General features: G+C 43.5%; 2 pseudogenes; one reads left to right on the top strand and one right to left on the bottom strand.

The window, feature by feature from the left end:
- Nucleotides 1-274: 274 nt before the first annotated feature.
- LOC116565369 lies at nucleotides 275-3,254 on the top strand (annotated as a pseudogene).
- Nucleotides 3,255-12,960: 9,706 nt separating this feature from the next.
- LOC116565370 overlaps nucleotides 12,961-17,393 on the bottom strand; it is a 13,396-nt pseudogene continuing 8,963 nt past the window's right edge.

Genomic DNA, 17,393 nt, shown 5'->3' on the forward strand with positions numbered 1-17,393 from the left:
TTATTGTAACTTTTCTTCACATGAACGTTGTAAAATCAAATGTCTTATGGAAGATTTGGAAGATTTCCAGGCAGAAGACACTGCACAATTACAGAGGAGAATACAGTACTAGAAAGCTGAGAACAGACCATCACCAGGCAGTGAGCGCTTTACTGCTATGTGTTTCTACTGAGTGGCAGCATAACCTCAGCAAGACTCCATTCCTTGTCCATACTTCTTTCCATTGACCCAGTTAGTGAGAATATGAGTTAATACTAAATGTCTTACCCTCTAAATGTCATATAAGGTTGTTGGGTCTGCAAAAATCCTGTCAGGAAGAGAAGAGTCGCTGGAAGCAAAGCTGAAGGCAAATGCTAGCTAACATTCCTACTAAGGGTCTGTGGGTAGAACTACCCATCAAAGCAAGTTACTGACAGAACAACTGCATATTACTGTTTCCAAGTACAAAGTACGTTACAGGTTGGTGTGTGGCAACCTCCAGAAAAGATGTTTTGAGACAGATCTTAAATACTCCTGTCAATCATTATTAAAAACAAAAAAAGCTTTACCAATTAACATGCCATAAGCTGCACATCACATATTCAAAGTGTACAATTTTATAAGTTTTGACAGATGTATGTATATACATGAAGCCATCATCACAATCCAGATAATGAACAAATCCATCACCCTCTGAAAAGTTTCTCATAACCCTTTGTAATCCCTACCCACTCCTACCTCCAGGCAGCTACTCATCTACTTTCTATCACTGTAGATGAATTAGCATTCTGTGTTCTCCTTTTGCCTGGCTTCTTTCATTCAGCATAATTGAGATTCATCCATGTTGTGTGTATCAACAGTTTGCCCCTTTTATTGCTGAGTAGTATTTCACTGTACAGATATATCACAGTTTGTTTACCACTCACCTGTTTGTGGTATATAGATTATTTTCTTTTTTTTTTTTGCTATTACAAATAAAGCTGTTGTGAGGGGGGCATTGTCACTTTTACCTGTAGAAACTCACTTTAGGTCTTTGCAAAAAAATATCTTTTTGCGCATATGATATAGAGTTATAATAACTGGCTTTAATGTCCTTTACTTTTACTTCCAACATTTATATCGCTTTTTTTTTTTTTTTGGACTTTTTTTTCTTTTTTTTCTTTCTTGTCACTAGGCTGGAGTGCAATGGATGGCACAATCTCTGCTCAATGCAACCTCCGCCTTCCATGTTCCAGTGATCCTCCTGCCTCAACTTCCTGAGTAGCTGGGATTACAGACACCCACCACCATGCCCAGTACTAATTTTTGTATTTTTAGTAGTGACAGAGTTTCACCATGTTGGCCAGGCTGCTTTCGAACAAACTCCTGACTTCAGGTGATTTGCCTACATCAGCTTCCCAAAGCACTGGGATTATAGGTATGAGCCACCACACCTGGCCTCTGTATCACTTCTTGATCCAATTCAACTGATTGATTTTCTCTTCATTATGCATCAGTTTTTTCTGCTTTTTTTCATGCCTAGTAAAAGTGTGAATTTCACCTTCATGGGTTCTGCATCTTTTTGTATCTCAATAAATATTCTTGAGCTTTATTCTCAGATATAAGGTTACTTGGAAATGGTTGGATCCTCTTTTGGTCTTGCTTTTAAGACATTAGTAATGGGTGGGGCGTGGTGGCTCCCACCTGTAATCCCAGTATTTTGGGAGGACAAGGCAGGGACATAAATCACTTGAGGTCAAGAGTTTGAGACCAGCCTGGCCAACATGGTGAAACCGCATCTCTACTGAAAATACTAAAATTAGCCAGACGTGGAGGCATATGCCAGTAACCCCAGCTACTCGGGAGGCTGAGGCACAAGAATCACTTGAACCCAGGAGGCAGAGGCTGCAGTGAGCTGAAATCATGCCACTGCACAGCGGCCTGGGCAACAGAGTAAGACTCTAAAAAGAAAAAAAAAAGACATTAGGAATGACCAGAGCTATAATTAGTCTTGGGTTAACTATTTCACACTACTGAGTCAAGGCTGTTCTCAGTATTGTACCCACCGACCCAGGAATTGTGAGCTTCTCTAGTCGAGCTAGTAAGACAGCAGTTTCTCTTGCCTTGTGTGTTATATGCTCTTCTAATCCTCTCAGTGGTTTTTTTCCCCAGCTTTGTGTCAGTGTTCCTCTCACAGATGTGCTGACCAGCTTTCTCCTAAATACTAAAGGACACCCTCTACAGATCTCCGGAGTTCTTTCTGGGGCAGCTCCTTCACTTCTGGCACTCTGTCCTGAGAACCCTAGCTGCCTCAGTTTCCCCAGACTCTCAACTCGGTCTTCTTAACATACAGAGTCTACCAGACCCTGCCTGGGTTCCCTTGAGCCCCCTCACTTCCCGACCTTCTGTCCCCACTGCCCGCCTTCTCCCACCACCACCGCCTTCCACAGGCCATTTCCACTGGGAAAAAGGAATCATATCGTGTGTCCACTATCCAGAACCTCCACTCTTTCTACCCCTTTGCTGATGCAGGTAAAGGTGATAACTGTTTCCTGCTGGCGCTGAGGATTATATCCATATAAAAATTCAACAGAGAAACGGCAGGAAGACCCTTACTACTGTCCAAGGCATTACGATAAAAAGAAACTAGTGAGACCGGGCGCGGTGGCTCATGCCTGTAATCCCAGCACTTTGGGAGGCCGAGGCGGGTGGATCACGAGGTCAAGAGATCAAGACCATCCTGGTCAACATGGTGAAACCCCGTCTCTACTAAAAATACAAAAAATTAGCTGGGCATGGTGGCGCATGCCTGTAATCCCAGCTACTCAGGAGGCTGAGGCAGGAGAATTGCCTGAACCCAGGAGGCAGAGGTTGCGGTGAGCCGAGATTGTGCCATTGCACTCCACCCTGGGTAACAAGAGCAAAACTCCGTCTCAAAAAAAAAAAAAAAAAAAGAAACTAGTGAAGGCGTTTAAGAAGAAGTTTGCCTACAATGGTACTGTAGAGCATCCAGAATATGGAGAAGTAATTCAGCTACAGGGTGACCAACGCAAGAACAGACGCCAGTTCCTCATAGAGATTGGACTAGCTAAGGACTATCAGCTGAAGGTTGATGGGTTTTAAGTGCTTGTGGCTCACTGAAGCTTAAGTGAGGATTTCCTTGCAATGAGTAGAATTTCCCTTCTGTCCCTTGTCACGAATTTATAAATCTCACAGCTTGTATGATGTAACCATTTGGGGTCCCCATTTAACTTGGACTAGTGTAACTCCTTCATGCACTAAACTGAAAACAGCCAAAAAAACACACACAACACAACCTGGGGTCTCTCTCAGGTAAGTAGGCTGTGTGAGCCCAGGGCTCAACTCATTTGTTTCCCATTTTCCAAGATTATGGCCCTTCATTGCTTGATGTCTTAAAACCTGGTTTTATATATTTTTGTCTATTATTTGTGATTTTTTCTTTGTTTTTTTCAGAGAAGACAGTAAACTCTAGTACCTCGTATTTCATCTTGGTAGTAAGATATTTGTATCTTAAATTTGTGCTGTGGTATTGGTTTTTGAGCTGAGAGGTACACGCACCAGACCAAGTTCCCCTTTTTCTCAAAGTTCTGAGTATTAGATCTACAAGGCCCTTACTGTAAACCTTTAAAGGTTGGTAACTTCAAATTCTTCCCTTTGTTTCTCCACCCTTATTGTGCGTCATGGGCTGAGTTGTGCTCCTTCAAAGTTCGTATGTTGAATCTCTAACCTCAAGCACCTCACAAGGTGACTGTATTTGGTGACTGGGTCTTTAAGAAGCTAAAATAATGGCATTAGAGTGGGCTTTCATTCAATATGAATATACATTCTTCTCAGCACCATGTAGAACTTATTCTAAAATTGGCCACATAATTGGAAGTACAATACTCCTCAGCAAATGCCAAAAAACGGAAAGCATAAGTCTCTCAGAACACAGTGCAGTCAAATTAGAACTCAAGATTAAGAAACTCACTGAAAGTGTCCCAGCCGCTCTTCCACGTCAGCATCTCCTCTCTCTCTCCAGCTCCAGCCGAAAAAAGGGGGGTAAGTGAGGAGGTCTGTATATCATGGCTCCTACAAAGCAGGCTGCCAACAAATCAACCCGCGGTAAAGCGCTCAGGAAGCAACTGGCTAGAAAAGCCGCTCTGGCTAGAAAAGCCGCTCCCAAGAGTGAGCCCCCTACTGGAGGGGCGAAGAAACCTCATGATTGCCCGCCTGGTACCGTGGCTGCCCTTCCACAGCATCTAGTGCGAGAAATTGCTCGACTTTAAGACAGATCTGTGCTTCCAGAGCACAGCTATCTGTGCTTTGCAGGAGGCAAGTGAGGCCTATCTGACTGTCCTTTTCGAAGACACCGACCTGTGTGCTGTCCATAGTAAACGTATAACAATTATCCCGGGCCGGGCGCGGTGGCTCAAGCCTGTAATCCCAGCACTTTGGGAGGCCGAGGCGGGTGGATCACGAGGTCAAGAGATCGAGACCATCCTGGTCAACACGGTGAAACCCCGTCTCTACTAAAAATACAAAACATTAGCTGGGCATGGTGGCGCGTGCCTGTAATCCCAGCTACTCGGGAGGCTGAGGCAGGAGAATTGCCTGAACCCAGGAGGCGGAGGTTGCGGTGAGCCAAGATGGCGCCATTGCACTCCAGCCTGGGTGACAAGAGCGAAACTCCATCTCAAAAAAAAAAAAAAAAAAAAACAATTATCCCAAAACACATCCAGCGAGCATGCCACATACGTGGTGCTTGAGAATCCACTATGATGTGAGGGTCGCAGTGGCTGGTGCCTGTAGTCCCAGCACTTTGGGAGGCCAAGGCGGGCGGATCATGACGTCAGAGTATCAAGGACATCCTAACCAACACGGTGAAGCCCCATCTCTACTAAAAATACAAAAATTAGTCAGGCGTGGTGGTGGCAGCTTGTAGTCCCAGCTACTCAGGAGGCTGAAGCGAAAGAATCACTTGAACTGGGAGGCAGAGGTTGCAATGAGATGAGATTGCACCACTGCACTCCAGCCGGCTGTTAGAGTGAGACTCTATCTAAAAAAAAAAAAAAAAAAAAAATTATCTTCTTCCTGTTATTGGTACTTCTGAATGTTAGATATTTTTTTCCCATGGAATCAAAAGGTACATAAGTATATGATTGCAAATGGAAAAATAGGGGACAGAAATCAAGTATTGGTAGTTTTTCCATTCTCATTTGAGTGTGAATTTTTAATATAAATGTGGAGACGTAAAGTATTAATGCAAGTTAAAATGTTTCAGTGAACAAGTTTCAGCGGTTCAACTTTATAATAATTATAAATAAACTTGTTAAATTTTTCTGGACTATGCCAGAATTTGGATTTTTTAAAAACAAGAAAATTTCTCATTGATGGCAACTAAATGTTGTTTGTAGCATTTTTATCATATAGTAGATTACATCCATTCACTTTATTTTTCTGAATTGTCCTACATGCACGTACATGTTGGTTTCTTTTTGGTTTTTTGTTTTGTTTTGTTTTTTTTTGACACAGAGTCTCACTCTGTCGCCCAGGCTGGAGTGCAGTGGCACTATCTCAGTTAACTGCAACCTCCACCTCCCGGGTTCAAACAATTCTCCTGCCTCAGCCTTCTGAGTAGCTGGGACTACAGATGTGTGCCACCACCCCCAGCTAATTTTTTTTTTATTTTTAGTAGAGACGGGGTTTCACCGTGTTAGCCAGATGGTCTCGATCTCCTGACCTCGTGACCCAACCACCTTGGCCCTCCAAAGTACTGGGATTACAGGCGTGAGCCGCTGTGCCAGGACAAGTACATGTTTTTAATGTTGTCCGTCTTTTGTGCTGTTCCTGTAAGTTTGCTATTAAAATATATTAACTATTTTTTTCTTTTTTTCTTTTCTTTTTTTTTTAATTGTACTTTACACTCTGGGGTACATGTGCAGATCATGCAAGATTGTTGCATAGGTATAATCATGGCAAGGTGGTTTGTTGCCACCATCCCCCCATCACCTATACCTGACATTTCTCCCACTTTATCCCTCCCCCACCCTCCCTCCCACTATCCCTCCTGTAGCCCCTCCCAACGGACCCCCGTGTGTGATGCTCCCCACTTTGTGTCCAAGTGTTCTCATTGTTCAACACTCACCTATGAGTGAGAGCACGCGGTGTTTGATTTTCTGTTCTTGTGTCAGTTTGCTGAGAATGATGGTTTCTAGGTTCATCCATGTCACTACAAAGGACACAAACTCATCATTTTTTATGGCTGCATAGTATTCCATGATGTGTATGTGCCATATTTTCTTTGTCCAGTCTATCATTGATGGGCATTTGGGTTGGTTCCATGTCTTTGCTATTATAAACATTGCCGAAATGAACATGCCTGTGCGTGTGTCTTCATAATAGAACAATTTATAGTCCTTTGGGCATATACCCAGTAATGGGATTGCTAGGTCAAATGGAATTTCTATTTCTAGGTCCTTGAGGAATTGCCACACTGTCTTCCACAATGGTTGAACTAATTTACACTCCCACCAACAGTCTAAAGGTGATCCTATTTCTCCACATCCTCTCCAGCATCTGTTGTCTCCAGAATTTTTAATGATTGCCATTCTAAGTGGCATGAGATGGTATCTCAATGTGGCTTTGATTTGCATTTCTCTAACGACCAGTGATGATGAGCATTTTTTCATATGTTTGTTGGCTTCATATATGTCTTCTTTTGAAAAGTATCTGTTCGTATCCTTCACCCACTTTTGGATGGGTTTGTTTTTTTCTTGTAAATCTGTTTCAGTTCTTTGTAGATTCTGGATATTAGCCCTTTGTCAGATGGGTAGATTGCAAAAATTTTTTCCCATTTTGTTGGTTGTCGGTTCACTCTAATGATTGTTAAACTATTTTTTAAAAAGAAAGAAAGAAGGAAACTCACTCAAAACCACACAACTACATGGAAACTGAACAACCTGCTCCTGAATGACTACTGGGTAAATAACAAAATTAAGGCAGAAATAAAGTTCTTTGAAACCACTGAGAACAAAGACATAATGTACCAGAATCTCTGGGACATAGCTAAAGCAGTGTTTAGGGGGAAATTTATAGCACTAAGTGACCACAAGAAAGTGGGAAAGATCTAGAATCAACACCCTAACATCACAATTAAAAGAACAAGAGAAGCAAAAGCAAACAAATTCAAAAGCTAGCAGAAGACAAGAAGTAACTAAGCCCAGAGCAAACTGAAGGAGACAAACACATGAAAAACCCGTCAATGAATCCAGGAGCTGTTTTTTGAAAAGATTAACAAAATAGATAGACCACTAGCCAGACTCAGAAAGAAGAAAAGAGAGAAGAATCAAATAGACACAATTTAAAAAATGATAAAAGGGAGATCACCACTGATCCCACAGAAATACAAACTATCATCAGAGAATACTATAAACACCTCTATGCAAATAAATTAGAAAATCTAGAAGAAATGGATAAATTCCTGGACACATAATGGACAAGCAGAAAGTCAAATTATGAGTGCACTCCCATTCACAATTGCTACAAAGAGAATAAAATACATAGGAATACAACTTACAAGGGACGTAAAGGACGTCTTCAAGGAGAACTACAAACCACTGCTCAAGGAAAAAAGAGAGGACACAGACAAATGGAAAAATATCCCATGCTCATGGATAGGAAGAATCAATATCATGAAAATGGCCATCCTGCCCAAAGTAATTTATAGATTCAATGGTATTCCCATTAAGATACCATTGACTTTCTTCACAGAAGTAGAAAAAGCTACTTTAAATTTCATATGAAACTAAAAAAGAGCCCATATAGACAAGACAACCCTAGGCAAAAATGATCACTAAAGGTATGGTATAAAAAGTTGCATCAACAGGCTGGGTGTGGTGGCTCACACCTGTAATCCCAACACTTTGGGAGGCCAAGGCGGGTGGATCATTTGAGGTCAGCAGTTTGAGGCTCGCCTGACCAACATGGTGAAACCCGATCTCTAGTAAAATACAAAAATTAGCCAGGTATGGTGGTGAGCACCTGTAATCTCAGCTACTTGGGAGGCTGAGGAGGGAGAATTGCTTGAGCCCGGGAGGCAGAGGTTACAGTGAGCTGAGATCATGCCACTGAACTCCAGCCTGGGCAACAGAGTGAGGCTACTTCTCAAAAAATAAAAATAAATAAAATGTAAAAAGTTACATCAACAATCCCATAAAACACAATGGCTATACAAAATGGTCAAAATAAAGCCCAGATCTGGCTGAGTGCAACAGCTCACACCTATAATCCCAGCACTTTGGGAGGCCAAGGCGGGCAGATCACCTGAGGTCAGGAGTTTGAGACCAGCCTGGCCAACATGGTGAAACCCCGTCTCTACTAAAAATACAATAATTAGCTGGGTGTGGTGGCAAGCCCCTGTAATCCCAGCTACTAGGGGGCTGACACAGAAGAATCGCTTGAACCTGGGAGCTGGAGGTTGCAGTGAGGCAAGATCACACTGCTGCAATCCAGCCTGGGCAACAGAGTAAGACACTTTAAAAAAAAAATCCCATATTTATAAACTGCAAAGTAATCTTTGCCAGTGTTTTTACTTCTGGGCCACTGAAATTCTCTTTGCTATGTGCTTGTTAGGCTTCCTGATAATAGGGTGGTTTTTTTTTTTAACAGTCCCTATCCCAACACACACTTAGCTTTCACCATGAAAAACAAAATCTAATATCTCTCTGTGTTGATAATCCAGCTTCAATTATTAATACCTAGTAACTAAATGATCTGACAACCAGAGCAGGAGAAAAAAAAGGTTTCAACCCGTTTTCTAGGGACACTCAATTGATTCCTGAGTTATTTTGTATTTAAAATTGTATCAGTGAAGTTATCTTCCTCCTCATTTCTCCGGAGAGGTCAAACATAAAATCTGGTCTAGAAAATCAATATGGAGGAGAAAGTAGAACCATTAATATTCACTTAACAGAGTCAAAAGTACACAGGAGTCGTTCATCTAAAATATGTGTGAATCTAGTCTCTGCTCTCCTGGAGTTTATTGTGGCCTATGCCTCAAATCTAGTTTTTACAGTGAAATCCCTTGGGGTCCTTTTAAAATATATGGATTTCTAAGTTTTACTCTTAAAGGTTTTTGTTCAGGAGGTTTTTCTGTAGATGCCAGGAATCTATATTTTGTTTTCAGAGTATGCCATGACATGATATTCATGACCTATGGAGAAATCGAAAAAGCAAGTAGAGGGGAAATGTGTATATTGTGGGCTGTGCCCAGCGGCTCATAACTGTAATCCCAGCACTTTGGGAGGTAGAAAAGGGCAGATCACTTGAGGTCGTGAGTTTGAGACCAGCCTGGCCAACATGGGGAAACCCCATCTCTACCAAAAATACAAAAACTAATTGGGTGTGGTGGTTCTCGCCTGTAATCCCAGCTACTTGGGAGGCTGAGGCAGAAGAATCACTTGAACCCCAGAGGCAGAGGTTGCAGTGAGCTGAGATCATGCTGCTGCACTCCAGCCTGCAGGAAAGAATGAAACTCTGTCTCAAAAAAAAAAGGACATTGTGACTGTATGTATTAAATATATATAAATATGGCACCATATCTAAATTACACTATTTACATACTATTACATGCTTTTATGTGCATAGGAAACAACCTGAAACAAGGCCTTAACACTATTAACGTTGGTAACTTCTGGGAAATGCAATGGGGAGATAGATTAGGGGGAAATTTTGACTATTACTTTGCACATGGTGGAATATATTTTGTTCTTTAATGCATTGATGTGGTACTTTTCTAATTACAAAAATTTTTAAGTAAGCTCCTATAGTTCTAACTACTCAGGAGGCTGAGGCAGGAGGATTGCTTGAGCCCAGGAGTTTGAGGCTGTAGTCAGTTACGACGGTGCCACTGCATTCCAGCTTGGGTGACAGAGTGAGACTTTGAAATAATGATAAATGTAAGACAACTGCAGTGAGAAGGATTATGGGAGATATAAGGTGAGGATGCCCATGCCATATGCCTTTTTGCAAAATCAAAATAGAGTGGTAATGATAACAGCTGCTTTAGAAAGACAGCAGGCAATAGTTGAAGACTAAAACAAGAAGCAGCAGAAAGTCATTAAAACATATACAAGAGCCTGGCGAGGTGGCTCACACCTGTAACCCCAGCACTTTGGGAGGCCAAGGCGGGTGCATCATGAGGTCAGGAATTCGAGAGCAGCCTGGTCTACGTGGCGAAACCCCATCTCAACTAAAATTCGCCAGGCGTAGTGGCACACGCCTGTAGTCTCAGCTACTTGGGAGGCTGAGGCAGAAGAATCACTTGAACCCGGGAGGCAGAGGTTGCAGTGAGCCAAGACTGCACCACTGCACTCCAGCCTGGGCAACAGAGCAAGACTCCATCTTAAAAACAATTTTTAAAGTAGCTTTATTTATAATAGTCCACACCAAAAGATAATTCAACACCCATCTATGTTTGGGTGGAAAAATAAATATTAGTTACTTTGGTTGGATAGTATTTACTGAAAATAGACCTTATATTACTTTCTGGGCTGCTGCATACATTCAGATAATTTTATCTGAATTATGGCTAAAAGGTGTCTTCACATGTAAAACCTCATGGAGCACTTAAGATTGCTACACTTTATTGTGTATATTATATGACAATAAAAAATGAACCAAAAAATATGATCGTGTGTGTGCGTGTGTGTGTGTGCATGTAAACCATATTCTGAACTCTTTTGTGTTCCTGTGTTCCTTAGTAAAACTGTAGCCTGCCAGCTTGTGGCCAAGAGAGCAGTAATAAGAGGACTCTCCCTGAACACATCCGGTTCTTACCTCTAGGAGGACCAGCTACAATCCAACCCTCCCTGGGCATGTCCAGAGCCTACACCAACCTTTCCCTCCTACCTAGCCTCACCCTCCTGCCACTGGTGATCAAGAGATGAAAGGCAGGCCGGGTGCAGTGGCTCACGCCTGTAATCCCAGCACTTTGGGAGGCTGAGGCAGGCAGATCACCTGAGGTCGAGGAGTTTGAGACCAGCCTGGCCAACATGGAGGAACATCATCTCCACTAAAAATACAAAATTAGCCGGGCGTGGTAGTGCATGCCTGTAATCCTAGCTACTCGGGAGGCTGAGGCAGGAGAATCGCTTAAACCCAGAGGCGGAGGTTGCGGTGAGCCAAGATCTCGCTATTGTACTCCAGCCTGGGCAACAAGAGCGACACTCCGTTTCAAAAAAAAAAGAGAGAGAGGCCGGGCGCAGTGGGCTCAAGCCTGTAATCCCAGCACTTTGGGAGGCCGAGGCGGGTGGATCACGAAGTCAAGATATTTAGACCATCCTGGTCAACATGGTGAAACCCTGTCTCTACTAAAAATACAAAAAAAAAAAAATTGCTGGGCATAGTGGCGCGCGCCCCCATTTCCAGCTACTCAGGAGGCTGAGGCAGGAGAATTGCCTGAACCCAGGAGGCGGAGGTTGCGGTGAGCTGAGATCGCGCCATTGCACTCCAGCCTGGGTAACATGAGTGAAACTCCGTCTCAAAAAAAAAAAAAAAAAGAGAGAGAGAAGAAAAGCAGAAAGAGTGGAAAGCAGTCACTACTCCCAGCACTGACCCAAGTACAAATGTTTACCCAGAAAATAAAAGCTTTAAAGGACCCCATAGAGTCACTGCTTATATTAAATATGTTATACAATCGATCAATTTCAACCACCTCTCATTTATCTCTACTCTGGGCCTGATAATACCGCTCTCAAGGAATGTCTGACCTAAGTGTAGAGTGGAGGCAAAAAAGTAGGGAAGACACACCTCTTTAATGCTTCAATGATGTTCCCTATACTCAATCTATCAAAGGTCACATTCCCTTATTAGTGGAACAGGAGGGTCTACACATAGCAGTCTTCCCAATCCTTGTTCCTGCTTTCTCCCCGTCTTTCTTTCATAGCTTTTTTTTGAGATGGGGTCTCACTGTGTTGCCCAGGCTGAAATGCAGTGGCATGATCTCAGCTCATTATAACCTCCACCTCCTGGGCTCAAGTGATCCTACAGCCTCAGCCTCCCAAGGGCTGGAACCACAGGCATGCACCAACACGCTCAGTTAATTTTTGTTTTTTTGGTAGAGATGGGGTTTCACCATGTTGTTCAGGCTTGTCTTGAATTCCTGAGCTCAAATGATTCACCGCACCCAGCCATCTCTTGCAGTTTTTACCAGATGTATTATTTTTTCTGTTTCTCAGCTTGTCTTCTCTTTTCTTTCTTTTTTTTGAGATGGAGTCTTGCTCTATCACCCAGCCTGGAGTGCAGTGGCGCGATCTTGGCTCACTGCAACCTCTGCCTCCCAAGTTCAAGCAATTCTCCTGCCTCACTCTCCTGAGTAGCTAGGACTACGCACACGTACCACCATGCCCAGCTAATTTTTGTATTTTTAGTAGAGATGTGGTTTCACCACATTTGCCAGACTGGTCTCGAACTCCTGACCTTGTGATCCACCCACCTCAGCCTCCCAAAGTGCTGGGATTACAGACGTAAACCACCACATCCAGCCTTCTCTCTCTCTCTCTCTCTTTTTTTTTTTTTTTTTTTAACTGTAATAAAGCTAATTCTGGCCAGGTGATTCTGGCCAGGTGAGGTGGCTCACCCCTGTAATCCTGTCACTTTGGGAGGCCAAAGCAGGAGGATCACTTGAGCCCAAGAGCTCAAGACCAGACTGGGCAACATACTGAGACCCTATCTCTACAAAAAAAATTTAAAAATTAAACACATTAGCCAGGCATGGTGGCACGCTCCTACAGTCCCTGCTACTCAAGACAGCCTGAAGTAAGAGGATCATTTAAGCCTGGGAGGTCGAGACTGGAGTGAACTGTGATTGTACCACTACACTCCAGTGTGGGTGACCCTGTCTCCAAAAAATAAATAAATAAAACTAATTTTAATTGCACTTGTATTTTATATTTCAAGTATTATATCTTTTAGCCTACTAAATTTCTAATGAAAAAATTACTAAACGGTATCAAATGCGTGGTCGTATGTGTTAACTTTCTTATTGAAAATAACTTGTTTTGAATTCATATAAACATCTACAATTGGCCAGTGTAAGCAAAGATGATGGTAATGGACCTTAATTAAACCACCATCACTGCAATGCCATACTATTCCTTCCATTTTACCTACTCTGCGACTTTCAAACCAGGACAACAGGCCGGGCGAGTGGCTCACGCCTATAATCCCAGCACTTTGGGAGGCCGAGGCGGGCAGATCATGAGGTCAAGAGATCAAGACCATCCTGGCCATGGTGAAACCCCATCTCTACTAAAAATGCAAAAATTAGCCGGACGTGGTGGCACACACCTATGGTCCCAGCTACTCTGGAGGCTGAGGCGGAAGAATCACTTGAACCCAGGAGGCGGGGGTTGCACAGTGAGCAGAGATTGCACCACTGCACTGCAGCCTGGCGACAGAGCGAGACTCCATCTCAAAAAAAAAAAAAAAACAGGACAACAGATCGATGTGCTTCAGCGTAGGCAGCTTTTTTTTTTTTGAGTCAGTGTCTCACTCTAAAACCCAGGCTGGAGTGTGGAGTGCAGTGGTGCAACTCTGCTCTCTGCAGCCTCCGCCTCCTGGGTTCAAGAGATTTTCCTGGCTCAGCCTCCTGAGTAGCTAGGGTTACAGGCGCCCACCAACATGCCCGGCTAATTTTTGTATTTTTAGTAGAGACGGGGTTTTGCCATGTTGGCCAGGCCAATCTCAAACTCCTGACTTCAGGTGATACCCCGACCTCAGCCTCCCAAAGTGCTGGGATTACAGGCATGAGCCACCACACCTGGCCTGATGTAGGCAGGTTTCTTATTTGAAATGGCTCACGTGGTATAAGATACCATGGATGCTTCTTCCTTCCTAACCCATATGGATTTCCATTAATATTTGTTCCTATAAGCTCCCATATTTGTTCTAAGAGATCTGATAATAGCACTGCACTAATTTCCAAAAGCCTAGGATCCTCAGGATGATGCTTTAGTACCAGAGCATCTGCAAACTCATAAAGAGAAACGCCAGTAATGCTGTTTGTTATTTTTCTCTACTAGTGCCCAACCAGAAATATGTCCATGTTTCATCATGGACCAGATTCCTATTTAATTGTTCTGTTTCTTTTGCTGCTATCCAGCACTCTGGAGCAGCTTTGAAGTACTCCTCAATATTCCAAGAAAATTCTTTGACGTTTTCTTTTGAATGTAGAAAATTTTTAAATCTTTTGTCAGCTTGTTTGTTAGGTTTTCTATCTAATCAAGCCCAAAAGTATCTCTGTAAGTAGCAACGTAACATGCTCCATCAACTTTTTCTGTTGGAACTGCACTATATATATTTCCATCTAATGCCTCATGACTTACAGTTCCCTTGCCAAAATTTTAAATGGCTGATGCTGCCTTTTGGTGGAGAGCTCCTCTTTCACCTCCCTAGCAAACACACGGCATTTTCCACTGCGGAGCCTAGGCGCCTCGTGGTGAGCCCGGCAGGAGGAGGTGCAAGGGGAGCGCCCGCTTGTGAGCAGAGCCAAGCACAGGCGTGAAGAAAGCCCTGCAGAAGTAAACCCCGTGGCATGCACTACCACACCCAGCTAATTTTGTATTTTTAGTAGAGACGGGGTTTCTCCACATTGGTCAGGCTGGTCTCAAACTCCCGGCCTCAGGTGATCTGCCTGCTTCAGCCTCCCAAGGTGCTGGGATTACAGGTGTGAGCTACTACACCTGGCCCAGCTTTGCTTTTTTATGTTAAAAAGAGGACTTTAGGCTGGGCGTGGTGGTGTGAAGTGAGTGGATCACCTGAAGTCAGGAGTTCGAGACCAGCCTGATTAACATCGTGAAACCCCGTGTCCACTAAATACAGAAAAATTAGCTGGGTATGATGGCACATGCCTGTAATACCAGCTACTCAGGAAGCTGAGGCAGAAGAATCGCTTGAACCTGGGAGGCAGAGGTTGCAGTGAGCCAAGATCAGGCCATCGCACTCCAGTCTGGGAAACAGGAGCGAAACTCCATCCCAAAAAACACAAAAAAGGCCTTAGTAGAGACATCTTATTTTATTGTCTGGGCCTTTTCCTACCAGCACAGTAGACAGACTATGTAGTAAAGATGAACCAATCCGTGACTGTTTACTAGCTGATAACAGTGGGGAAGCTAGCTAACTTCTCTAAACTTCAGTTAACTCATCCTTTGAAAATGAAGACGAGATGGCTGGGAACAGTGGCTCATGCCTGTAAACCCAGCACTTTGGGAGGCTAAGGCAGGCAGATCAGATCACGAGGTCAAGAGATGGAAATCATCCTGGCCAACACAGTGAAATCCTGTCTCTACTAAAAATACACAAGTTAGCTGGGCGTGGTGGCGTGCCTGTCGTCCCAGCTACTTGGGAGGCTGAGGCAGGAGAATTGCTTGAACCTGGTAGGCGGAGGTTGCAGTGAGCCGAGACCGTGCCACTGTATTCCAGCCTGGTGCCTGATGACGGCATGAGACTCTGTCTCAAAAAAAAAAAAGAAGACAAGATTAAGAATTATATTGGGGCTGGGTGCGGTGGCTCACACCTGTAATTCCAGTACTTTGGGAGGCCGAGGTGGGTGGATCACGAGGTCAAGAGATCGAGACCATCCTGGTCAACATGGTGAAACCCCGTCTCTACTAAAAATACAAAAATTAGCTGGGCATGGTGGTGTGTGCCTGTAATCCCAGCTACTCAGGAGGCTGAGGCAGGAGAATTGCCTGAACCCAGGAGGTGGAGGTTGCGGTGAGCCGAGATCACACCATTGCACTACAGCTTGGGTAACAAGAGTGAAACTCTGTCTCAAAAAAAAAAAAAAAAATCATGTGGCATGATTAATAAAAAAAAAAAGAATTTAAAATTTAGATTTAAGATTAGGATTTCTAAAAGACTTTATGTCATTGAGTCTTGGTAACCACCCGCTGAATACATATAATTATTACTTCTATTTTATAAGTAAGAAAACAGGCGAGAGGATAAGTGATCTGTCCAAATGTCACCCAGCTGCCAAGGGGCAGAACTGAGATTTGAACGGGCATATGGATCCTGAGTATAAACTTTTTATCACTGCTCCACTGTCTTACATACTTGTTCACTTAATATTAACTGTTACTGCTTGGGAATTTAAGGTAGTGGACAGATAATAACTAAAATCATACTCTAAAGATGAGCCTGGGCCATGTGCAGTGGCTCACACCTGTAATACCAGCATTTTGGGAGGTCGCGACACACAGATCACTTGGGGCCAGGAGTTCCAGGCCAGCCTGGCCAACATGGCGAAATCTCATTTGTACTAAAAATACAAAAATTAGATAAGCATGGCGGCATGCACCTGTAGTCCAAGCTGCTCAGGAGGCTGAGGAATGAGAATCATTTGAACCAGGAAGGTAGAGGTTGCAGTAAGCCAGGATTGCCACTGCACTGCACTCCAACCTGGGTGACAAAGCAAGACCTTGTCTCAAAAAAAAAAAAAAGTAAGGACTATAATAAATCGTTCTGTTATAAAGACACATGTACATGTATGTTTACTGCATCACTGTTCACAATAGCAAAGACTTGGAACCAATCCAAATGCCCATCAATGATAGAACAGATAAAGAAAATGTGGCACATATACACCATGGAGTACTATGCAGCCATTAAAAAAGGATGAGTTCCTGTCCTTTGCAGGGACATGGATGAAACTGGAAACCATCATTCTCGGCAAACTGACACAAGAACAGAAAACCAAACACCACATGTTCTCACTCATAAGTGGCAGTTGAATGATGAAAACACACAGACACAGGGAGGGGAACAACACACACTGGGACCTGGGGGATGGGGGACTGGGGAGAAACAGCAGGGGATGGGGGAATTGGGGAGGGATAGCATTAGGAGAAATACCTAATGTAGATGACGGGGTGATGGATGCAGCAAACCACTACCATGGCACGTGTATACCTATGTAAAAATCCTGCATGATCTGCACGTGTACCCCAGAACTTAAGGTATAATAAATATAAAAATACATAAAAGACGAGCATATGCCTGTGTTTACAAAGAAAGAAAACTAGTGGTTAGCCCTCACTGATAAAAGAATTGATTGATCATGATGGGAGTGGTTAATTCATTGATTTATTCATTTAACAAATATTTGGCCGGGCGCGGTGGCTCACGCCTGTAATCCCAGCACTTTGGGAGGCCGAGGCGGGTGGATCACGAGGTCAAGAGATCGAGACCATCCTGGTCAACATGGTGAAACCCCGTCTCTACTAAAACTACAAAAAATCAGCTGGGCATGGCAGCGCGTGCCTGTAGTCCCAGCTACTCAGGAGGCTGAGGCAGGAGAATTGCCTGAACCTGGGAGGCGGAGGTTGCGGTGAGCCGAGATCGCGCCATTGCACTCCAGCCTGGGTAACAAG

This window comes from Sapajus apella, unplaced genomic scaffold (genome assembly GCF_009761245.1).
Source record: "Sapajus apella isolate SASKATOON/1434 unplaced genomic scaffold, GSC_monkey_1.0 scaffold40, whole genome shotgun sequence".
NCBI classification, from domain to species: Eukaryota; Metazoa; Chordata; class Mammalia; order Primates; family Cebidae; genus Sapajus; species Sapajus apella.